Source organism: Podarcis cretensis, assembly GCF_951804945.1.
Source record: "Podarcis cretensis genome assembly, chromosome: 2".
Classification (NCBI taxonomy): domain Eukaryota; kingdom Metazoa; phylum Chordata; class Lepidosauria; order Squamata; family Lacertidae; genus Podarcis; species Podarcis cretensis.
In genome coordinates, this window is record NC_137171.1 from 14,819,932 (window position 1) to 14,843,465 (window position 23,534).

The 23,534-nt window shown below is 45.7% G+C and overlaps 1 protein-coding gene and 1 long non-coding RNA gene across 2 annotated transcripts in view; one reads left to right on the top strand and one right to left on the bottom strand.

Moving 5' to 3' along the window:
• The window catches only part of LOC307210505, a 349,261-nt gene that overhangs the window by 58,878 nt on the left and 266,849 nt on the right, over nucleotides 1–23,534 (bottom strand). The gene's annotated exons all lie outside the window — the stretch shown is intronic.
• The window catches only part of FIGNL2 (fidgetin like 2), a 63,959-nt gene continuing 63,629 nt past the window's right edge, over nucleotides 23,205–23,534 (top strand). The window contains exon 1 of the mRNA XM_079966371.1: nucleotides 23,205–23,400. The gene's annotated coding sequence lies outside the window, so the exon portion shown is untranslated. The remainder of the gene's footprint in view (nucleotides 23,401–23,534) is intronic.

Here is a 23,534-nt window from a genome sequence, read left to right on the forward strand (position 1 = left end):
GTTATAGTTAACCAGACCTTAATCAAATATGGTTTTTATAAAAATGAATTCTAGATGTTGTTAAATTTGTCCATGGCATGTACACAGCTTGTTCATGTGTAGCAAGTTTGTACATATTTCAATCCAATCATTCAAGGGAGCTGCATTTTTATTTTTCTAGTTTACAAAGACCAGTCTTTTTGCCGTAATAAGGGCTGAGGGAGCACATTCATATTGCCCCTTTGTAAGTTTCCATGTGTTGGGTATATAATTCAAAAGAATATTTTCCTCTGCAAATTTTAGATTGTTCTTTGTAGTCATGCTGACCGTCTCTATTACCTTCTGCCAGAAATTTTTGAATGTAGGACAGTGTCCTAACATAGTGTTCTTAATCTTGTAGACCGCCCTGGGATCTCTGGATAAAGTGTGGTATAAAATTTCAAACAACAACAACAACAAGGAACTGCTGTTTATCCCTCCCAGAGCTACAATTCCCAGGATTCCTTGCGGCAGGGATTGTGCTTCAAATTCATGCTTGTGTAGGTGGCATTCGTGTGCCTGAAAAACAAGATGCATACATGTTTCACCCCCATTAGGACAGAGGATCTTCCCTTTTCTTTTCTTGCCTTGGGCTTTGGAGCCGTGCCACAACCCTTCCCATTTTGCCGCTGCTGAGCATTGCTGCCATTTCGCATTTCTCATTAGCAGCAGCTGGCTTGTCCATTCAGGTGGCCCGTGAATTTATAGGGATTGTCAGCTTGGCTTTTTATGAGAAATTGGAGGGAGAGAAGGGGACAAATGCCAGGATTTGTAAGCCCCATAAACCTCGCCTGCTCCAGGTTTTTATCTCTGTGTCAGCCCAGCGAGCAGAGCAGCTTTTGGTTACCCCAGGCCTGTTAAATTAGTACTGGGCCCTGCATTCCAGGGTATAAATATCGGCCATTGTAATGCTCAGGAATGCAAGCGTGTTGGAGTCTAAAATTAAAGACCTAGGAATAAGGCTTCTCAAGTTACTAGAAACAAGACTCCATTGTGTCCCCTCTGGGCTCTGGCCTGATACCGGAAAGTTGCCTGTTAGTATTTAGAGACCACTCCAGGTTAAATGCACGCGCTGAGCAGCCCCTGCACGAGAAAATTAGGATACACGTCTTTAATTGAAACCCTATTGACTGCGCAGTTATCTTGTACCAAAACCCCAGTCGGTCTGGGCAAAGCAGGATGCGTTTCAGGATTCTGAGCATATCCCAAGAGTTTGGTCTCCAGTTTGCAGTTTCTCCTGGGTGGGTGACCATGCACACCAGGACCTGTGTTTTGAAGGCTGCCCTGAGAACTGGCCATTTAAGGGTGCAATATATATATTAGAAATAATAAGAATGTCCATGTCTTCGATTCCTTCCATTTATGCAGCAGCAGATCTCCCAAGATTGCCAATAAAACAAGATGTAAAGGTGAGGCCCTACACCCCAAAGTAATACTTCTAGCTTAGGTAAAGGTAAAGGACCCCTGGATGGTTAAGTCCAGTCAAAGGTGACTATGGGGTTGCGGCGCTCATCTCGCTTTCAGGCCAAGGGAGCTGGCGTTTGTCCACAGACAGCTTTCCGGGTCATGTGGCCAGCATGACTAAACCGCTTCTGGAACAACACCGTGACGGAAACCAGAGCACACGGAAATGCCATTTATCTTCCCACTGCAACAGTACCTATTTATCTACTTGTACTGGTGTGCTTTCAAACTGCTAGGTTGGCAGGAGCTGGGACAGAGCAACAGAAGCTCACTCCATTGCGGGGATTCGAACCACCGGCCTTCCGATCACCAAGCCCAAGAGGCTCAGTGGTTTAGACCACAGCGCCACCCGCATTCCTCAAAGAAGGTAGATGTTCTAGGGAAGAATTGTAGCTCCATGGAAGAGAACCTGCCAGGTTCATTCCAAAGCATCTCCAACCAAGGCTGGAATGCCCCTTATGTGAAATTATGCAGAGCGGCTGCCAGCCAGGGTGGACCATACTGATCCTGATGGACCAATGGTCTTACTTGGTAGAAGATAGCAGACCCTCCAAGTGTCCCTGTTTTCCAGGGACAGTCCTGGATTTGCAGAAGCCGTCCTGGTTTCTGATTTAATCTGGAAATGTCCCACTTTCCCTTAGGATGTTGCTATTTTCATCAAAAAAATGTTGGAGGGTATGGTAAAGGTAAAGATAAAGGGACCCCTGACCATTAGGTCCAGTCGTGACCGACTCTGGGGTTGCGGCGCTCATCTTGCTTTATTGGCCGAGGGAGCCTGCGTACAGCTTCCGGGTCATGTGGCCAGCATGACCAAGCCGCTTCTGGCGAACCAGAGCAGCGCACGGAAACGCCGTTTACCTTCCCGCCAGAGCGGTACCTATTTATCTACTTGCACTTTGACGTGCTTTCGAACTGCTAGGTTGGCAGGAGCAGGGACCGAACAACGGGAGCTCACCCCGTAGTGGGGATTCGAACCGCTGACCTTCTGATTGGTAAGTCCTAGGCTCTGTGGTTTAACCCACAGTGCCACCCATGTCCCTGAGGGTATGGTAGAGCATCTCTATTTTCATTGGAGAAATATTGGAGGGTATGGAGTTATGCAACCTCCAAGCCAAGGAGATAAGTAATACAGTGGCACCTCGGGTTAAGTGCTTAATTCGTTCCGGAGGTCCGTTCTTAACCTGAACCTGTCCTTAACCTGAAGCACCACTTTAGCTAATGGGGCCTCCTGCTGCCGCCACGCCGCCGGAACCCGATTTCTGTTCTTATCCTGAAGCAAAGTTCTTAACCTGAAGCACTATTTCTGGATTAGCGGAGTCTGTAACCTGAAGCATATGTAACCTGAAGCGTATGTAACCCGAGGTACCACTGTACAACCTTTAGAAGACATCTGAAGACAGCCATCTATAGGGTAGTTTTGTAATGTTTAAAGTTTTATTATGTTTTTATAAATGTTCAAAGCTGCCCAGAGAACACACACACACACACACACACACACACACACACACACAGAATGATTGTGTCGAATCACCATGTTGGACTAGGACCTGCAAGACCAGGGGTGGATCTACACACAGAGGGGAAAACGCTATAAGTAAGAAATCAAATTGTTATAACAAAAGAAAAGAAAAAAACGCTATGGAAAACCGCTCAGAAATATTTTTTTGCTCTCCAGTGCCATCTGGTGGTACATGTTTATAACGCATTCAAAACACTGTTTCTTGACTAATGTAGCTGAGTCCCAGGTTTCACATTCCTACTCAGCCACGAAAATAACAAAGTGGCCTTGGGTGAGACACTGTCTCCCAGTCTGACCTACCTCTCAGGGTGATTGTGAGGATAAAATGGGGAAGAGGAGAACCATGGAATTCACCTTGAGCTCTCTGCATGAGAGCTGGGATATCAATGTAACAATAAATAGAGTTGTGGCCTCATATCGGCGGAGGCAAAAGGCTCCGCCCTGCTTCGGCTGGCAAATAAGCCCCAGCAAGAAGCTTTTCTAAGAGTCAAGGAAGATCGCTTTAGCAGCTCCAGCCAACAGATGCAAAGAAGATTCTTTGCTGGTTTCTCTGCACTTCTCCCTTTTGTCCCAAGCAGGGAGGTGGCAAGTGGACTGGATTCTTATCTAACATTCCCCTGGAATGACAGTCCAGCCAGGACCCACCTGAGCCTTGACACTTCATCCCTGACACAGGCCAGTTGCAGGTGCGCTCTCTCTTATGCGATTGCACCCAAACCGCTGCAAGTCGAATGAAGAAATCAGATTTGCAGCTGTTTCTCTTTATCCAAATGTTTTATTCAAGCAATAGCCTTCTCGTAGTTCTTGTTTCCCAGCAACTGGCATTCAGAGGCATGTGGGAGCCTCTGACTTTGGAAAGCCCATTCAGCTTTTGTGGTGTGTGTTTGTGTGTGTGTGTAGGCACACCACATGGAAGTCACACACTGGGTTTTATTAAAGCTGCCTTTAAGACATCTTAAACTGCTTTCAACAGAGGTTCACATCAGACTTAACTCCCTTGTGAGTTTAGGGTTCAGCCTTCAATGATAATATCTCAAAAGATCCCTAAAGCACATCCAACACACGTTTAAAGCATATGGCCCCCCAAAGAATCCTGGGAGTTGTAGTTTCTTAAGGATACTGGGAGTTATAGCTTTGTGGGTGGGGGAACTACAATCACCAGGATTCTCTCGGGGAAGTCACGTGCTTCAAACGTGTGGCGTATATTTATTTGCTAGTGATAGTTGATAACAATGGTACAGCTTTATTTTATTTTTTGAATATGTTAACGTGAGCCTCTGCGAGCACTGCAAATGAGGCAAATGCCATCTTAGAAGGGACATTCCCTCATGTAAGAAAAAGAAGCGACGCTTCTCTCCTGAGATTCTGTCCGCTGTGCATAAAGTTCTTCTTCTTTTTCTTCGGAACAATTGGCTTTTTCCCCGAGCGCAAGTTTAGAGCCAGTCAATTCATTTACCAATTGGCTGAAGGTTCTACAATTAATAAATGGAAATAAGTGGGAGATGATGTGTGTGTGACTTTCTCTGTGTGTGTACAGTGGTACCTCGGGTTAAGAACTTAATTCGTTCTGGAGGTCGGTTCTTAAGCTGAAACTGTTCTTAACCTGAAGCACCACTTTAGCTGCCGCCGGAGCACAATTTCTGTTCTCATCCTGAAGCAAAATTCTTAACCCGAGCTACTATTTCTGGGTTAGCGGAGTCTGTAACCTGAAGTGTATGTAACCTGAGGTACCACTGCATACTGTAGCCACTTTTCAAGGTAGGGTTGCCAACATTTCTCCCTGCTCCTGTGCCTTTTACAAGGTGTGACCGGAAGGTTCGGTGAATGGTCACAGAAATCGAACAGCGAGAAATATTCAAACATATAATCGGCATCGGAAACCCACAAAATGCGCACAATTGTGTACACAGATGAAGCTGTAACTCGAAAGACAGTTTATGAGTGGTTTAATCGTTTCTGTGAAGGGCGGCAAACCATCGAAGATGACCCTCAGTCTGGCAGACTATCAGCGAGCAGAACAGTGGCAAATGTTGACAGAGTTCGTGAGTTATTGATGCGGGATCGCCGTTTGTCCGTCCAAATGATGGCGGAAGAATATTCCATGTGAAATCATTGCTGAGGTTGCTGAGTTGTCCCACCCTCCATATTCTCCTGATCTGGCCCCACAGGATTTCTTTCTTTTTCCAAAACTGAAATCTGCACTGAAAGGGCACAGATTTCCCAACATTTCATTCACTGCTGTGACGAAGGAACCGAAAGCAGTACGAAAAGAGGACTTCTCCAGAAGTTTCCAACAGTTCTACGAACGTTGTCAACGGTGCATTGTATCAGAGGGGGCCTACTTTGAAGGCCTGTAAGGTATGATGCTTTTGAATTATGGAGCTGGAGGAGACTCTTGAGAGTCCCATGGACAGCAAGAAGATCAAACCTCTCCATTCTGAAGGAAATCAGCCCTGAGTGCTCACTGGAAGGACAGATCCCGAAGCTGAGGCTCCAATACTTTGGCCACCTCATGAGAAGAGAAGACTCCCTGGAAAAGACCCTGGTGTTGGGAAAGATGGAGGGCAGAAGGAGAAGGGGATGACAGCGGATGAGATGGTTGGATAGTGTTCTTGAAGCTACCAGCATGAGTTTGACCAAACTGCGGGAGGCAGTGGAAGACAGGAGGGCCTGGCGTGCTCTGGTCCAGGGGGTCACGAAGAGTTGGACATGACTAAATGACTAAACAGCAACAACAAAGGTATGGATATTCGAATATTTCTCGCTGTCCGATTTCTGTGACCATTCACCAAACCTTCCGGTCACACCTTTTATATTTAGTTGGTGATATGCTCAAGACATTACAGATCATAAAATTGTAGAGCTGGAAGGGACCACGAGGGTCATCCAGACCACCCCCAGCAATGCAGGGATCTTTTGCCCAACATGGGGCACGAACTAAGATTACGAGTCTCATGATTTACTGTCTGAGCTATGATCCTATTTACCGTATTTTTCGCCCTATAGCACTTTTCCCCCTCCAAAAATGAAGGGGAAATCTGTGTGCGTCCTATGGGGCGAATGCAGGCTTTCGCTGAAGCTTGGAGAGCGAGAGGGGTCGGTGCGCACCGACCCCTCTCGCTCTCCAGGCTTCAGGAAGCTATCAACAAGCCTGGGGAGCCCGCGGGAGTTCCTGCAGGGCTCCCTAGGCTGCGGATAGCAGCCTGTCGCCCGGCGCGTGGGGCGCCCTGAAGCAGAGCGCCCCGCGCTTTGGGCAGACATCGGGCAGCCCCACATGCTCGGGGGAAAGCGGGGAGGCGCAGCGCCGCCATCCCGCTGTTCCCTGACCTGGTTTGGATTCCCCAACTTGGTCTTGGGGGGGAAATAAAGGAAATTTCCCCTCCTTTATTTCCCCCCCAAAAAACTAGGTGTGTCCTATGGGCCGGTGCGTCCTATGGGACGAAAAATACGGTGCCTACATGCTGCAAAAAGTTACATCTATGGATCCCTACATGTTAAATTGCTGAAAGAGGAACAGGGGGAGGGCAAGTTGCCCCTCCCTCCTTTGGTTGTTTGTTGACAACCCTATTTTAAGGTGAGCAATGAAGCATTTCTTCTAATTGCCACAAGGTCAGTACAGTGGTACCTTGGTTCTTGAACTTTTTTTTAAATATAATTTTTGTTAGTTTTTTTACTTATCATTTTCAACTGTAATTAAACATACCTTTATATCTTATTCAAATTTTTGACTTCCATCAATCCTGTCTGAAAATTTTCCAATCTAATCTCTCAGTATGCATTTCTTATCTTCCCTATTACATTTCAAACTCATAACCAATATCTCTATCTTTTTCTACTTTGTAACACTTTGTATATTTCTCCTTACAAAACGTCTTGTAGCGTAATTTGTTGATTACAGTTGCTCTTCAAATAATTCATATACTTCTTCCAATCTTCTGTAAATCTCTGGTCCCGCAGGTTTTGAATCCTTCCTGCCATTTTGTCCAATTTTGCATAGTCCATTTATTTCGTCTGCCATTCTTCTTTCATCGGAGTTTCTTCTTGTTTCCATTTCTGGGCTAACAATACTCTTGCCTCAGTTTTGCATATAAAAACAATTTAACATCTTGCCTATTAATGTCCTGACCTATAATACCAAATAAAAATGCTTCTGATTTTAATCTGTTCCGGGAGTCCGTTCGACTCCTGAAACGTTTGAAAACCAAGGCACGGCTTCCGATTGGCTGCAGGAGCTTCCTGCACTCAATCAAAAGCTGTGGAAGCTGCGTCGGACATTTGGCTTCTGGAAAACATTCGCAAACTTCTGGGTTTGAGTTGCTTGGGAGCCGATTTGTTTGGCAACTAAGCCGTTCGGGAACCAAGGTACCACTGTACACAGTGCCATGTGCATTGCTGAAACCTCCCTCCCCAGCCTTTTGCACCTTGAAGTGCATTTTTCCTTTCCCAAGCACTGCTGCTTGGGGAGGGCTGGGTTCTCTTCCCTACCAATAGAGCCTCTGGCTCCAGCCTTCTGCTTCATCTTTGTCCTAAGCTCCCCCCCCCCTTCTTTCCCTTTTCTTACAGGCAACCCTCCCCCATTAGCAACATGAATTTTAAGCACAACCAGATGTAGGAGGTGAGGCTGATGGACTCTGCCCCTCTGCCTTTGTGCTCTCCAAGGAGGTTCTTGGGGGAGAGTTACCATCTCAAACCTCTCCTTCTTACATTTTTTCCCCCCAGTTTTGAAAATCAGCATCTTTATTTGTTCCAGGCAGGCAACAGAGCCAGTTTATACATTGACCTCACAGGCTGGACTAGAATTGGTTCAGGATGTTTGAAGCGGCAGTGTCTTAAAATAGCTGGAAGCCTATACTTGTGCATTAGTAAAAAATAAAGGGGAAATAAACACTTTGTCTATCCTCTTCATCGCTAAAGAATCTGAATTCAACACTTCTTGCTCATGGAATTGCTTTTTGGAAATGACTACATATATACATATATGTGGTCTAAACCACAGAGCCTAGGGCTTGCCGATCAGAAGGTCGGCAGTTTGAATCCCCACTACGGGGTGAGCTCCAAGTGTTTGGTCCCTGCTCCTGTCAACCTAGCAGTTGGAGAGCACATTAAAGTGCAAGTAGATAAATAGGTACCACTCCAGCGGGAAGGTAAACGGCGTTTCCGTGCGCTGCTCTGGTTTGCCAGAAGCGGCTTAGTCATGCTGGCCACATGACCCGAAAGCTGTACACCGGCTCCCTCGGCCAATAAAGCGAAATGAGCGCCACAACCCCAGAGTCGGCCACGACTGGACCTAATGGTCAGGGGTCCCTTTACCTTTTTACACACTAATATACCTTTAAAGCACATTTAAAGCCATAAGTGCCAACCCTATGGGGCTGTGATCCTCAGCCCCCCAAAAACAATACTTTGGGATGGAGCTGAGCACACACCCCCATCTCAAGAGGCTGGATCTCACAGCCATGGCGGGTCCCATTGGCTTAGTCATGCTGGCCACATGACTCAGAAGCTGTCTGCGGACAAACGCCAGCACCCTCGGCCTATAGAGCGAGATGAGCACGCAACCCCAGAGTTGTCTGCGACTGGACCTAATGGTCAGGGATACCTTTACCTTTACATATATATGGGGGAAAATTGTTCTTTACTTGCACCATTTTCAAAGGGAAATCCATGAGCAGGCCCTAACAGGAATCTAGGGCTCATTAATATGAATGGCCCCATGGCTATAGGACTGAGCAATCCAGTTTTTATTTTTTACGCTACAACATCCCATTTAGAATGACCAACCTTCCTTTTCAGTCTTGAGTCATGTTTGCAAGATCACTAAATGTAAAGGGGTTCTGTTTAACATGCTTAAGGTGCTACAGTGGAACCTCGGAAGCTGAACGTTTCAAACGCCAAAAACCCAGAAGTAATTGTTTTTGAATGCGCCTCAGAAGTCGAACGGCTTCCGAGGCACGTTTCCCCATTTTCTCTTTAAAAAATATATAAAAAAATATTAGATTTTCCACAATGATAACACAAACTCCAAAACAGAATGATACACAAAAACAGAAAAAAGGAACAATAAACCGATAAACACTAACAACAAACTTAATTATTCACAAATCCAATCTTTTAAACATCTTGGTTGACTTCCTCAAGTCCCTCCCTTCTGAGTTTCCTTGTAGTTAAAGGTAACAGCTTTCCAATAACATTATTAAACTAAAACAATTTCCAGTTATAGTCCATCTTATTCACTTTTCTTAACATTCTAAATCCCATTTATTTAATTATAACTTAATCCTAGGCCTATTTGTTTCTTTCAAGTAATTTCTATTTTTTTATATTACAATATTTATTCAAATAGTCCCTAAATTTCCTCCAGTCATCTTGAAACTCCTCTTCTTTCTGGTCGCGGATTCTTCTAGTCAGGTCAGCTAGCTCCGAAAAGTCCATCATCTTCATCTGCCAATCTTCCACTGTTGGTAGTTCTTGTGTTTTCCAATTTTTAGCAAGTAATTTTCGGGCGGCCGTTTCCCCATTTTCTCAATGGATTCTCCATTGAGCCTCGGATGTCTAACGTTTTGGAAGTCAAACGGTCTTCCAGAACGGATTACGTTCGACAACCGAGGTACCACTGTATTTGCAATACTAGGGTTCAGCCAAAATTTCTCAGAAAACAGTTTTCTTCTATTTCTTTTCTTTCTGAAGTTTGTCCCAAACTGTTATCAAGAACTTCAGTTCTCCTCTGGAGACCACTCAATGAAATGGCATCCCTCAGTCCTGTTATCTATTGGCTTTGGGTGCAACTGTGGATTCCATGTTAATATTGTTGAATATTATTTTAATATAGTCGAAGGAAACCATGGGCTTGGCCCCCGACTCCTTCTGCTGTTCCTTTCTTAACTCATTGCTTCCTTCATTCATCCATATGAACTAACAACAACAGACAGAGGCTCTGAGATTACATCTTCAAGCTCCTTTAGCACCCTGGATGCAGCTCATCAGGGCATGGAGATTTAAATTCATTTAAAGTTGCTAAGTCTTCCTTTACCACCTCTTTTACTATCTTGGGCGGCAACTCCCTCTTTGCATCATTTATTCTGTTATCACCAGGTTTGAGCGCTGCTTTCCATTTGGGTGAAGACAGAGGCAAAACAGGTGTTGAGCAATTCCACCTTTTCTCTGTCACCCAACAGCATTTCTCCATCGTCTCCACACAAGGGATCTACTACTTTCTACTGTTTCTAAGTCGTATTTTAATCAATGTTTTATATTTGCTGTTAGCCGCCCTGAGCCTGGTTTTTAAACTAGGAAGGGCAGGGTATAAATAAAATTTTATTTTATTTTATTTTATTTTATTTATTATTACTTGTGTGTTCTTCCTCTTGCTTTGAACGTAAGCAAATAAACCTTTATTATTGCTTTTTACCCTCTCATGCAAGCCCGAGTTCATGGCTAGAACAGTGCTGTAAGTGAGTCAATTGCCTTGGATTCCAGAGTCATTTGTCTTGGAGTGTTGTCACCATTACAGACCAGACGAGGCTTTCTCTGTTCCTTAAATGAAGAGAGGCACCATGCACATTAAATAAATTCCCATATTTTTCCACCTTCTTTTTATCACACTGCTATGGGAAGAACGACTCTGCCTTGCTTCATTTGTGAGCTATGTCAGCAGAAGAATTTGGAATTCGAAGAAAAGCTTGGCACTGCACTGACGGAGAGAAGGATGGCAATATAAGTAGTTTAGGCCCCTCTTAACACACCACATTTTCTCCCAATTAGTGGCATAGCAATATTTGTTAAGCATGCAGATGCATTCATACTTGCGAGAGGTTGAAAAGCACATCCCAATTTTCCCTCTCTGGGGAGCAATAAGAAGAGAGAGTGTTAAATCAACCACCCAACACAACTTTATGTAACGTTAATAAATCAGACAAATGAAATTAGCTCAGGCCACATAAACTGTTAATCAACTTGCCACTCTGGCATGGCACTTGGAAATAAATTGGCAAGATGCAAGACCACCTAGGTGTCAGTTGGGAAGTTTTCTTTTAATGAACACTGTAGTACAGTCATACCTTGGCTCCTGAACGCCTTGGGAGTCGAACGTTTTGATTCCCAAACAATCAAAAACCGGAAGTGACTGTTCCAGTTTTTGAACATTCTTTTGGAAGCTGAATGTCTGATAGGCCTTCCGATTGGCTGCAGGAGCTTCCTGCAGCCAATCGGAAGCTGCGCTTTGGAAGTCAAACATTTCAGAAGTTGAACGGACTTCCGGAACGGATTATGTTCGACCTCCGAGGTACGACGGTACAGTACTATGATCTCTCTGGTGGTCTTCTTGATCCTAGTTTAATCATCGCACACATACCTGCGAGCAAGAAACTAGGCAATGCTAGATCTTTGATCTCTTGTGAGTCCCTTTTTAGAAGAGGGGCTGTTTGAAATCTGCAAGACTGGGAGCAGTCCATATTCAAATCTGAAAGCTGCACCTCCCAGTTCATGGTTGTTGGTGTTCCCTAGAGCAAACACATGGTGTAATCAGACTTGTGTCTTTTAGGAGATTTTCTCATCTGGAGCTGGTAATTTGTGAGATATGCACAACTGACAGCTCTCCCTTAGCGCCTCTCATCACAGTGGTTACCTATCCTCTGTAGTTTGGAGAGAAGTCAGGATTTTTGCAATAAACAGGAGAAAAATAATTATCTGGAATTTTTGCCTTCAAGTGACATATAAACCGACCCAGATTCTGCCTTCATTATCTGCTTCAATAACCGCTTCTAGTCTTGTTTTCACACTTCAGTCCAAAGCAGTTAACAGTATCCCTGCTACATATAGCATTTTTGTGATTCTTGCACTAGTGTGTGCCTTGGCGTGTGCCACCATCAACACTATGTGTGTATTTTTTTTGGGGGGGGGGGTTGTGTTTGCTGCTGTTGTTATGTTGTGTGCTTTGTATTTTTATACCAGTGGGTTTTTTTTCCAAAATTTGGATTGGGTCTCCAGCGGTTTTTGGACTACAACTCCCATCATCCCTAGCTAGCAACACCAGTGGTCAGAAATGATGGGAATTGTAGTCCTAAAACTGAACCAGAGACCCAAGATTGGGAAACGCTGTTTTATACTGCAAACCATCCCTGTGATCTTGGGATGAAGGGCAGTATATAAAATTAATTTAATAATAATAATAATAATAATAATAATAATAATATGCTGGTGAAGGACTTCCTGAAGACAAGGTTTATTTGACGCTGCCACCCTCCTCCTTGTTTTAACCAGAGCGTCAGCAGACATTTTCAGCAGGGGGCCGGTCCACTTTCCCTCAGACCCCGTGGGGGGCCAGACTATATTTTGGAAAAAAAACATGAAGGAATTCCAATGCCCCACAAATAACACAGAGATGCATTTTAAATAAAAGCACACATTCAACTCATGTAAAAACACGCTTATTCCCGGACCATCCGCGGGTCGGATTGAGAAGGCGATTGGGCGGATCTGGCCCCCGGGCCTTAGTTTGCCTACCCATGTTTAACAACCTAGGAAAGTTAAGAATGAGACATCTGTCACGGAAGGGGAACTTGTTTTCATTAGAAAACTTTAAACTATCCAGTGGAACCTCGGTTGTTGAACGTAATCTGTTCTGGAAGACGGTTTGACTTCCGAGGCGAGTTCGAAAACGGAAGCAATAACTTTGGGGTTTTCGGCGTTCGAAAACTGAAACGTTTTGCTTCCCAGATGCTCGAAAACTGAGGTTCCACTGTACATGGTGTTGTTGTTGTGTTTTTTTAATGTGCCTTTGTTAAATGCAACCTGGACCATTCCGTAGCAGCTGAAAGTGAGGTGCAAAAATCCTACGGAAATCTTGAGCATGTTTGTCTCCTTCCTCATACCTTAAGGCAACGAGTCCCAAACCTGCACAAAAGTCTGAAGTGTGTCTTAGAAATTAAGCTACTGTCTTGGATGCCTCCTCCCCACGACGCCTGTGGGAGCAAGGAAGCCCAACGCAACATTGATTCCCCTTCTCTCCGCTGACATAAAGGCAGTGACAAGAGAAAAAGGGAAGACATTCTGGGATTCCCTAATGTAGCCAGCACAATTGCTGACAGCTACAAGGGGATAGAGACAGAGGCACGCTCATTGCCTGGACAGCCAAGTCCCATCCTTGAGCCTTGACTGACTGGACAAACGGGAGATGCCAAGAGGCAGCAATAATTGGGCTACCCTACAGTTGCAAGGCGGACGTTTGCTTATTGTCCTGGAAGCTGATTGAATGGACACACAAACACACACACACATATATAGGCATGTTGTGGGAATGTTGAGGAAGGTAGGAGAGGATATATTGATTCAATATTATCCCTCCTCCCTCACACTAGTGAGTAAGCAGCAGAGCACATCCCTTGCAGACTGATGGACTTGTTAGAATCGTTTAAATTAAGCAATCCAGTCTGGTTTCCCCTTTTATAATAATAATAACACGACAATCTTCTTTAAAAGTAAGAGTAAAGTTTACTTACATTCAGCTCACAGCAGTAATCGGAAGGCAAACTTTATCTTGTGGTTACAGTTACATTCGTAGAGCAAAGAAGTCTGGACTTTCTGGACTTTTGTAGAGCAAAGAAGTTTGGACTTTCTGCCTCGTAGAACAGATGAGCCATGTGCTGGCTAAGAACCAGAAGAGGAGGTCTGAGAGAGAAGTACGAAAGTAGAAAATGGAAATACAGTGGTACCTTGGGTTACAAACGCTTCAGGTTACATATGCTTCAGGTTACAGACTCCGCTAACCCAGAAACAGTAACTCAGGTTAAGAACTTTGCTTCAGGTTAAGAACAGAAATCGCGCGGCGGCAGCGGCACGGCAGCAGCGGGAAGCCCCATTAGCTAAAGTGGTGCTTCAGGTTAAGAACAGTTACAGGTTAAGAACGGACCTCCGGAATGAATTAAGTATGTAACCAGAGGTACCACTGTAAGGGAAGATGGCTGCGTGGCTAGCCCTTCTACAGGATCTGCTAGGGTCACGCCCAGTGCCAGATTTACGTATAAGCCAAACAAGCTATAGCTTAGGGACCCACTCTCTTAGAGCCCCCCGAAAAATTTAAAGAAAAAAACACCTGGATATACATTTCCCAAATATAAGATAAAATACAGCAACAGTGTTTTGTGTTGTGTAGGCTCCTATGATGTAAGTACAGAGGTACCTTGATTTACTTAATTGGTTCCGGAAGTCCGTTCTTAAACCAAAACCATTCTTGAACCGAGGTGCACTTTCCCTAATGAGGCCTCCCACCACCGGTGCCCTTCCACAGTTCGGATTCTGTTCTTAGACCAAGGTAAAGTTCACAAACCGGGATACTACTTCCGGTTTTGCAGAGTTCGTAAACCAAATCTTTCATAAACAGGACTGTTCTTAAACCGAGGTACCACTGTAATGGTCCCCGCCTGCTAGGCTGCTCCCTAAAATATCACTGGTTTGCTCATTTCTATATACAGTGGGACCTCTCGATGCGAACGGGATCCGTTCCAGAGTCCCGTTCGCATTCTGAAGCGAATGTAAGACGCGACTGCGCGTGTCACGTTTCGCCGCTTCCGTGCATGCGCGTGATGTCATTTTGAGCGTCTGCGCATGTGCGAGCGGCGAAACCCAGAAGTAACACACTCTGTTACTTCTGGGTCGCTGCAGAACGCAACCCGAAAATATTTATGCTGAAGCGTATTCATCCCGAGGTATGACTGTACAGTGGCACCTTAGTTCTCAAACTTAATCTGTTCCGGATTTCAGTTCAACAACTACTTTGAAAAAATACCTATTTTATTATGTGCAAATGGCTTTAGATACCTATTAGGTCCATAAATTACCATATAGCATATATTCAACACAAAAAACGGCAACAATTTGTTGTTGACGAAGGCCAGCTGGATATATAAAGGGCCCCATTACCTTCAGTAGCTTAGGGCCTCATCAAACCTAAATCCAGCCATGATCACGCCCATCTACCTGGTTACACGCAAGGTGAGGAGGCTCCAGAACAGGTATGACAAGAGGTCCTCCTTGTCTGGAGCCACATCCCCCTGCATGTCCACTCTAGGCAGTAAGAAAATGTTGTACTTGACTGCTTCAGTGATGATACATCCCACATGTTGAGCAGGAGTGTGGAAAACACATCCAAGTTTAATATCAAGAAAGACCTAAGACCCAGCTAGGAGATATTAGGGAAATGTTGGCTTAAGGGCATAGCTGCAGGGGTGACAACTTGAATAAAATATTGGGGAAGTGCCCAGGTAAGCATCACCCTGCATAACTGATCACAAGACATGGGGCATGCACACCATTTGAATGGCAACGCCCATCAACTTTGGGGGGTGGCGCAAGGCCCACTCAAATATTTTATTGGGAGAGTTGGCTCCTATGTGAGGAACTGATGCAGTCTGCGCCACATTCTGTGTGATGTGTGTCCTTCTGTTCTGTCTCCCAGAGACTTCTGCTTTTGTTGAGCAAAATTGTGCCTTATTCGTGAGACGCAGTGAGCTGCTCCTGAATTGCTTTGAACAAAAGTCCTCTTCACTTTGCTACACTCCCCCAGTTAGCTTCTTTTAGCAGAAGTTAAGCCAGCTGACTGAGGGATGCAGGTGGCGCTGTGGGTTAAACCACAGAGCCTAGGGCTTGCCGATCAGAAGGTTGGCGGTTCGAATCCCCGCGACGGGGTGAGCTCCCGTTGCTTGGTCCCTGCTCCTGTCAACCTAGCAGTTCGAAAGCACGTCAAAGTGCAAGTAGATCAATAGGTACCGCTCCAGCGGGAAGGTAAACGGCGTTTCCGTGCGCTGCTCTGGTTCGCCAGAAGCGGCTTAGTCATGCTGGCCACATGACCCGGAAGCTGTATGCCGTCTCCCTCGGCCAATAAAGCGAGATAAGCGCCGCAACCCCAGAGTTGGCCACGACTGGACCTAATGGTCAGGCGTCCCTTTACCCTTTACCTTTTAAGCCAGTTGACATCACAGACCCATTTCAACACACACACACACACACACACACACACACCACACTCTTTTTGTGTCCCCAAGATCACATTCACACCATATTTTTAAAGCACTATTATACCGCTTGAGGAGGCCATGGCTTCTCCCAAAGAATTCTGGGAGCTGTAGTTTGCTGAGAGTTGTTAGGAGACCCCTATATCTTGGGGGCTACCTGAAGCCTTATATACCAGCTTTGCCACAGAGATGATCTGGATTGTCCCTCATGTTGGCAAAGCTCGTTTGACAACAACAAAAAACGTATCTTTAAGTGTCATCAGCCCAGTACTGTGGAATAATTTGATAACAGAGATTCACCAATCTCCGCCTGTTTCAACTTTTAAACACCTTCTGAAAACTTTTCTATTCCATCAAGCTTATGCAGGCAACTGAGATTATATCCTTCCACAATGGTTAGCTGATTTCTGATTTTAAATTATTAAAAATGCAGTAAAATGGCTACCTACAAACTCGATAAAACAGAGAATACAGCACAAAGCAATATATAGTGTAACAGCAGCCGTACCAAAGCAGCTCATAAAAACCAGCCACAACAATTAAAACCTGAGAAAATAAAAGTATTTTATTATATGAAGCCAGGCAAATGTCATACTACATTTTAACTTTTTGGTATGTTTTATTGTATGGTTTTATGTACAATTATTCTAAACTGCTCTGATTTTATTTTATTTTATCGACAGCAATTTATAAATAAATTATCAAAGTAGTTTAAGCATCAATCCTTCTCAGGAAAGTTGTGTCACCTCCCTCATCCCAAGGACATGGGGCCAGGTAACGATACGTTAATTAATAAATCACATCCCTATCTGCTACATGCCATTTTGAATTAAATGTCTTGTATGATTTCTGTAACACACACACAGGTGTTGGGCTTTAGTGAATCCTCGGGAAGAGATGAATTTCAAAGTAGGAACACATTTTGGAAATTCTCCCTCGATGTCAATTCTGCCTTTGAAATTCCGGGAAAATGGCAGCCCTAATTTAAAAGAATTCTGGGTTCGTTTTAGAAGTTGTGATGGAATGTAATGGTGGAAGCAGCCTCTGAGGTCATCATATTTTGCATTATTTGCCTTCCCATTCCTCACGGCGGGGCCCTGAACTAGATGTTTTAGTGAGCTATCGGCAGTGTCACCAAGCTCTGTTTCCTGAATAGCGGCACAGCTATAAAGTGGGTCTTAATAGGCCCATCAATTAGAAGGAATGACTGTTAAGTGTGACCGTTCTTTGACCAACATGCTACGAACCTCTTGAGCTAAAAGCATTAATGTCTGCAGCTTGAACAAAAGTGTCAGGGGGTTGCGACACTCAGAACCATATGTAACCCGTGTCTCAAACCCTCACTTGTCACTTGTTTGCTACCTCACGTACGGAACGGGGACCCGAGATTCTGTCCCAGCAAGGAAGAAGGGGGGATTACGGACAATGAAGAGCCTCGCTTACATCAGGAGACTCTTGACGCTTAATAGTTTTTTTGGTAGCAAAGCAGCTCGCATTTTCTTAGCACAGCTGTGCATTGCCTACTGAAACGTAATCTAAGCTGTTGATATGTCAAAACCCCCACCCTGCCCCAGGTGAACCAACAGGCCAGGACGGGGCGGGGAAGGGGAGGGAAATATCTGCTATCACATGTTCTTTCTTTCTTTAAAATAAAAAATAAAATTCCTGGACCTGCGATTGTCATATCTTTCTTTTTTTTTGCTGTCAAACCACTAATGAGCTCCGAGGAATGTCAACTTCCCCGCAGGATCAACCTGATGTTTTAACAGGGAGGTGTCAGCCTGGATTTCTGCTGATGGTGTCTATGGCTGATCAAACGGAAAGGTAATTAAACAGCAGAGACTTTTTGATCATTGTGTTACTTTTGAAGGGGGTTGGGAAGGGGAGGGGTTGCAGGGGAAGGGATTTTTAATCATAACACTGGTTCGGCACCGGCGTTGTAAATGATTTTTTTTTTTTTTATGAATTGGAATAAATCAAGATTTGATGCAATGTTGCTGCTGCTATAATATGCTGTTTAATTCTCATCCTGGCTTATGGAAGCGGCAATAAAATCCCATACAATGGTACCTCTGGATGCGAACGGGATCCGTTCCGGAGCCATGTTTGCATCCTGAGTAGAACGTAACACGCGACTGTGCAACTGTGGGTTGCGTTTTGTCGCTTCCGCGCATGCGTGTGATGTCATTTTGAGCGCCTCCGCATGCACGAGTGGCAAAACCTGGAAGTAATGCGTTCCGTTACTTCTGAGTCACCGCAGAGCGTAATCTGAAAATACTCAACCTGAAGCATATTCAACATGAGGGATGACTGTATACATAAACAGCAACTTAAAGTATTAAATCAGGCTTCCTCAACCTCGGCCCTCCAGATGTTTTGAGACTACAATTCCCATCATCCATGACCACTGGTCCTGCTAGCTAGGGATCATGGGAGTTGTAGGCCAAAAACATCTGGAGGGCTGAGGCTGAGGAAGCCTGTATTAAATGCAATAAAAAAAGAAAACGCCTACAATCGCAACAAGGGACAGTCACCTCAAACAGCAGCCAGTTTTCACACAGCTTGTTTAAATCATATTGCAGAGTTTGTCCCAAATCCTGTGTTCTGTTCCCTTAATCCATGGGTAGGCAAACTAAGACCTGGGGGCCGGATCCAGCCGAATCGCCTTATAAATTTGGCCCACAGACGGTCCAGGAATCTGCGTGTTTTTACATGAGTAGAATGTGTCCTTTTATTTAAAATGCATCTCTGGGTTATTTGTGTGACATAGGAATTCGTTCATTTCCCCCCAAAAATATAGTCTGGCCCCCCACAAGATCTGAGGCACAGTGGACCGGCCTCCTGCTGAAAAAGTTTGCTGACCCCTGCCTTAAGCGATGAACTTCTAGTTCATGCAACCTTGGTAAAATTGGTACAATATCAACTATTGTAATTACGTTACTATTCTCTGGAAATGTGTTTCACCATGGCATTCATTTGACTGTATGCATGCCCATTTATTTCTCAGTTCCTTCCTGAGCATCTTGAGTTTTTGTGTCCCTTTCACTAGCCAGCAAGTCCCATCTTCCAATTCCTCAAGGTTTGGAACGTACCACGTACTATGCTATTCTTCAGTATTCAAAGCTTGTAGTGGCGCAGTGCTTAGTTGGGTGGAAAAACATTTGCGCAATATCCTTTATGCCAGGCTTCCTCAACCTCAGCCCTCCAGATGTTTTGAGACTACAATTCCCATCATCCCTGACCACTGGTCCTGCTAGCTAGGGATCATGGGAGTTGCAGGCCAAAAACATCTGGAGGGCCGAGGTTGAGGAAGCCTGATTAATGCTCAGCTGGAGGGGGAAATCTCCTATGCGAGGGCAGTAACATTTCCCTCCATGTTGTTGTTGTTGTTTAGTCATTTAGTTGTGTCTGACTCTTCGTGACACCATGGACCAGAGCACGCCAGGCACTCCTGTCTTCCACTGCCTCCCGCAGTTTGGTCAAACTCATGCTGGTAGCTTCGAGAACACTGTCCAACCATCTTGTCCTCTGTCGCCCCCTTCTCCTTGTGCCCTCCATCTTTCCCAACATCAGGGTCTTTTCCAGGGAGTCTTCTCTTCTCATGAGGTGGCCAAAGTACTGGAGCCTCAGCTTCAGGATCTGTCCTTCCAGTGAGCACTCAGGGCTGATTTCCTTAAGAATGGATAGGTTTGATCTTCTTGCAGTCCATGGGACTCTCAAGAGTCTCCTCCAGCACCAGAATTCAAAAGCATCAATTCTTCGGCGATCAGCCTTCTTTATGGTCCAGCTCTCACTTCCATACATCACTATTGGGAAAACCATAGCTTTAACTATACGGACCTTTGTCGGCAAGGTGATGTCCCTCCATGTTACAACCAACTAAAAAAATATGGTGGCTGCAATTCTAACCCCCGCTTACCTGGGTGTAAGCTTCGTGGGAACTTACTTCTGAGTAGACATAGCTAGGATTGCATTGTAAGCGTCTTTGGGGTCATGCCTGCTACTCTTTCGGTTTAGAATTCTGGGCTTTCGTTCTTCCTAAAGCATCAGATGCCTGTGGCTTTCAAAACAACAACAGAAATAACTTCACCACCAGCAGTGATTTGGTCTCAAAGATCCATTTTCTTAGTTGGAAAGCCATGTATCTCCGTTCTGAGCCTTCATTCACAAGTGTTTGCAATTGAGATACAGTGGTACCTTGGGTTAAGTACTTAATTTGTTCCGGAGGTCCGTTCTTAACCTGAAACTGTTCTTAACCTGAAGCACCACTTTAGCTAATAGGGCCTCCTGTGCCGCTGCACCACCGGAGCACGATTTCTGTTCTCATCCTGAAGCAAAGTTCTTAACCCGAGGTACTATTTCTGGGTTAGCGGAGTCTGTAACCTGAAGTGTATGTAACCTGAAGCGTATGTAACCCGAGGTACCACTGTACTAGTTTCGCAGTTGGTTCTGACTAACGCCCTGTTCTGGTTCCACATTTCTCTTTCATTTTTTTTTTACCCTTGCGTACTGCTTCCTGGTCTGTTCCACATTCCCCTGTTTCCCAGCCTACAGGATTTTATTCATGCTGGTAGTAAATGGTTACTTGGGTAATTTTCTCCCTGGCTCAGTCCTCTTCCGTGCCCCTCCTTCTGGGGATCCTCTCCTGTTTCTATGGAGACAACCTGTAAATGTGAAGCCCGATCCTTCGTCCACTGAGGCCAAAGGCCAAAGGCAAAAGCTGCCACTAATTTTGACTGCAGCAGTGTGGCAATCTCTGCCGCTATCTTCTCTTACGAACAGTTGGGTTTCCGTACAACATTGTACTGAACAATAATCACTAACATAATGGAAAGCACACAATGATACATCTGAAATATCACCGCAGTCCCCAGTATAGTCTATATATCCTCCAATTAATCCAACCCCAGAATAGCTTCAAAAGCTGTCCCAGAATCTGCGTTCATAACCTGAGGCCCTTCTCTGTGTGTCTCCTCCATGTGAGGTCCGGAGGGTGGCAACACAAGAACGGGGCCTTTTCTGTAGTGGCTCCGTTTGTGGAATGCTTTCCTCAGGGAGGTTTGCCTGGCGCCTTCATTATATGTCTTTAGGCACTAGACGAAAACAATCTTCTTTAACCAGGCCTTCGGCTGATTAATATCCTACAGCCTTTTAAATGTATCTATGGGAAAGGGGACATTGTTTTGGTTGAATTAATTACAGTGGTACCTTGGGTTACATACACTTCAGGTTATATACGCTTCAGGTTACAGACTCCGCTAACCCAGAAATCGTGCTTCAGGTTAAGAACTTTGCTTCAGGATGAGAACAGAAATCGTGCAGCAGCGGCGCGGCGGCAGTGGGAGGCCCCATTATCTAAAGTGGTGCTTCAGGTTAAGAACAGTTTCAGGTTATGAACGGACATCCGGAACGAATTAAGTACTTAACCTGAGGTACCACTGCACTTGTGTTTCAACTGGTATTTTATTCTGTGAACTGCCCTGAGATCTTTTGATGAAGGGTGGTATATAAATTTAATTTAAAAAGAAGAAGGAGGAGGAGGAAATGACTACCTAGTCATGTTGAGGTTATCTGGTCCATGTCTGGCTTCTTTTTTAAATCTTTTGTTATATGAAATAATGTTTTGAAAAACCCTCCAAACAATAAAAAACCTAGATATATGTAGACTCTGTATAATCAGGTACAATGGCATGAAGTTAAGAGGTACATAAGGGGGGGGAATGCTTTGCATGAATGGTGGCGCTGTGGTCTAAAGTTAAACCACAGAGCCTAGGACTTGCTGATCAGAAGGTCGGCGGTTCGAATTCCCACGATGGGATGAGCTCCCGTTGCTCGGTCCCTGCTCCTGCCAACCTAGCAGTTTGAAAGCCTGTCAAAGTGCAAGTAGATAAATAGGTACTGCTCCAGCAGGAAGGTAAACAGCGTTTCCGTGCGCTGCTCTGGTTCGCCAGAAGCGGCTTAGTCATGCTGGCCACATGACCCGGAAGCTGTACGCCGGCTCCCTTGGCGAATAAAGCGAGATGAGTGCCGCAACCCCAGAGTCGGCCACAACTGGACCTAATGGTCAGGGGTCCCTTTACCTTTACTAGTCAGGATTTGTTTTAGGGGGCACAGGCTTTATGTTGAGGGGCAGAACCGAGTTATCTGCTATGCAATCGGTCGTATAGTTAAGTATTTTTGTTTATTTACCTTTGTATTTTGTTTATTTCATGCACCCCCCTGGCTACGCCTATGGATCTATATCTACATATCTACATATCTTGAATTGTGTACACTACTGCAATGCGCTCTACGTGGGGCTACCTTTGAAGGTGACCCGGAAACTACAACTAATCCAGAATGCGGCAGCTAGACTGGTGACTGGGAGCGGCCGCCGAGACCATATAACACTGGTCTTGAAAGACCTACATTGGCTCCCAGTACGTTTCCGAGCACAATTCAAAGTGTTGGTGCGGACCTTTAAAGCCCTAAATGGCCTCGGTCCAGTATATCTGAAGGAGCGTCTCCTCCCCCATCGTTCTGCCCGGACACTGAGGTCCAGCGCCGAGGCCCTTCTGGCGGTTCCCTCACTGCGAGAGGTCAAGTTACAGGGAACCAGGCAGAGGGCCTTCTCGGTAGTGGCGCCCACCCTGTGGAATGCCCTCCCATCAGATGTCAAAGCGATAAACAACTACCTGACATTCAGAAGACATCTGAAGGCAGCCCTGTTCAGGAAAGTTTTTAATATGTGACCTTTTAGTGTATTTTTCATCCTTGTTGGAAGCCGCCCAGAGTGGCTGGGGAAACCCAGCCAGATGGGCGGGGTACAAATAATAAATTATTATTATTATTATTATTATTATTATTAACCAGATTACCTGACCGTGATGTTTTAAGGGAGGGAATTCCTTCTTCCCTAGGCAGCCTTGGACAACCTTTTGCGGGGCTTCTCCGCGCACCCAACGCGCTGCCACCTGCCCTCGCCTCCTCGCCTGGTGCGCGAGGGGATGATAATCCCGAGTGGATGGATAGATGGACGGACTGGGAAGGGTTAGGTCATCGGAGGCGGGGGGATCGAATGGGCGGTGAATCTGGAGCCGGGAGCCGGAGGGGAGGGGGGTGGAGCCGGCGAGAGAGGCGGGTGGGCGCCTGGGGGAAAGGGGCGGGTCGGGAGGCGCAGAGCCTGCCTGGGCAAGCGGAGGGCGGCACGCAGCCTGGAGCTGCTCGACCAGCGGAGGCAGTAGCAGATCCCGGCTCCGGCTCCGCGTTGTCCCGGCCGGGCGGCGGCAGGAGGATGCCGAGTTCCGCGGCCACCCACAGCTGCGCCGCGCCCGCCTGCGCCGCCGCAGCGCCCCGGCCACGCGGACCAGGGGGCTGCGCCGGGTTCCGCTAGGGACGCGCCGGGATGAGTAGGTGAGTTAGGGGGCGAGGCGCTGACAGCGGGCCGGGCCGGGTTCCGGGCGGCCCTCCCGAGATCGTCCGGAGGGGTTGGGATGGGGATCGGAGTCTCTCCCGGGGCAGGGGGGTTGGGAGTCGGGATCTGGTGT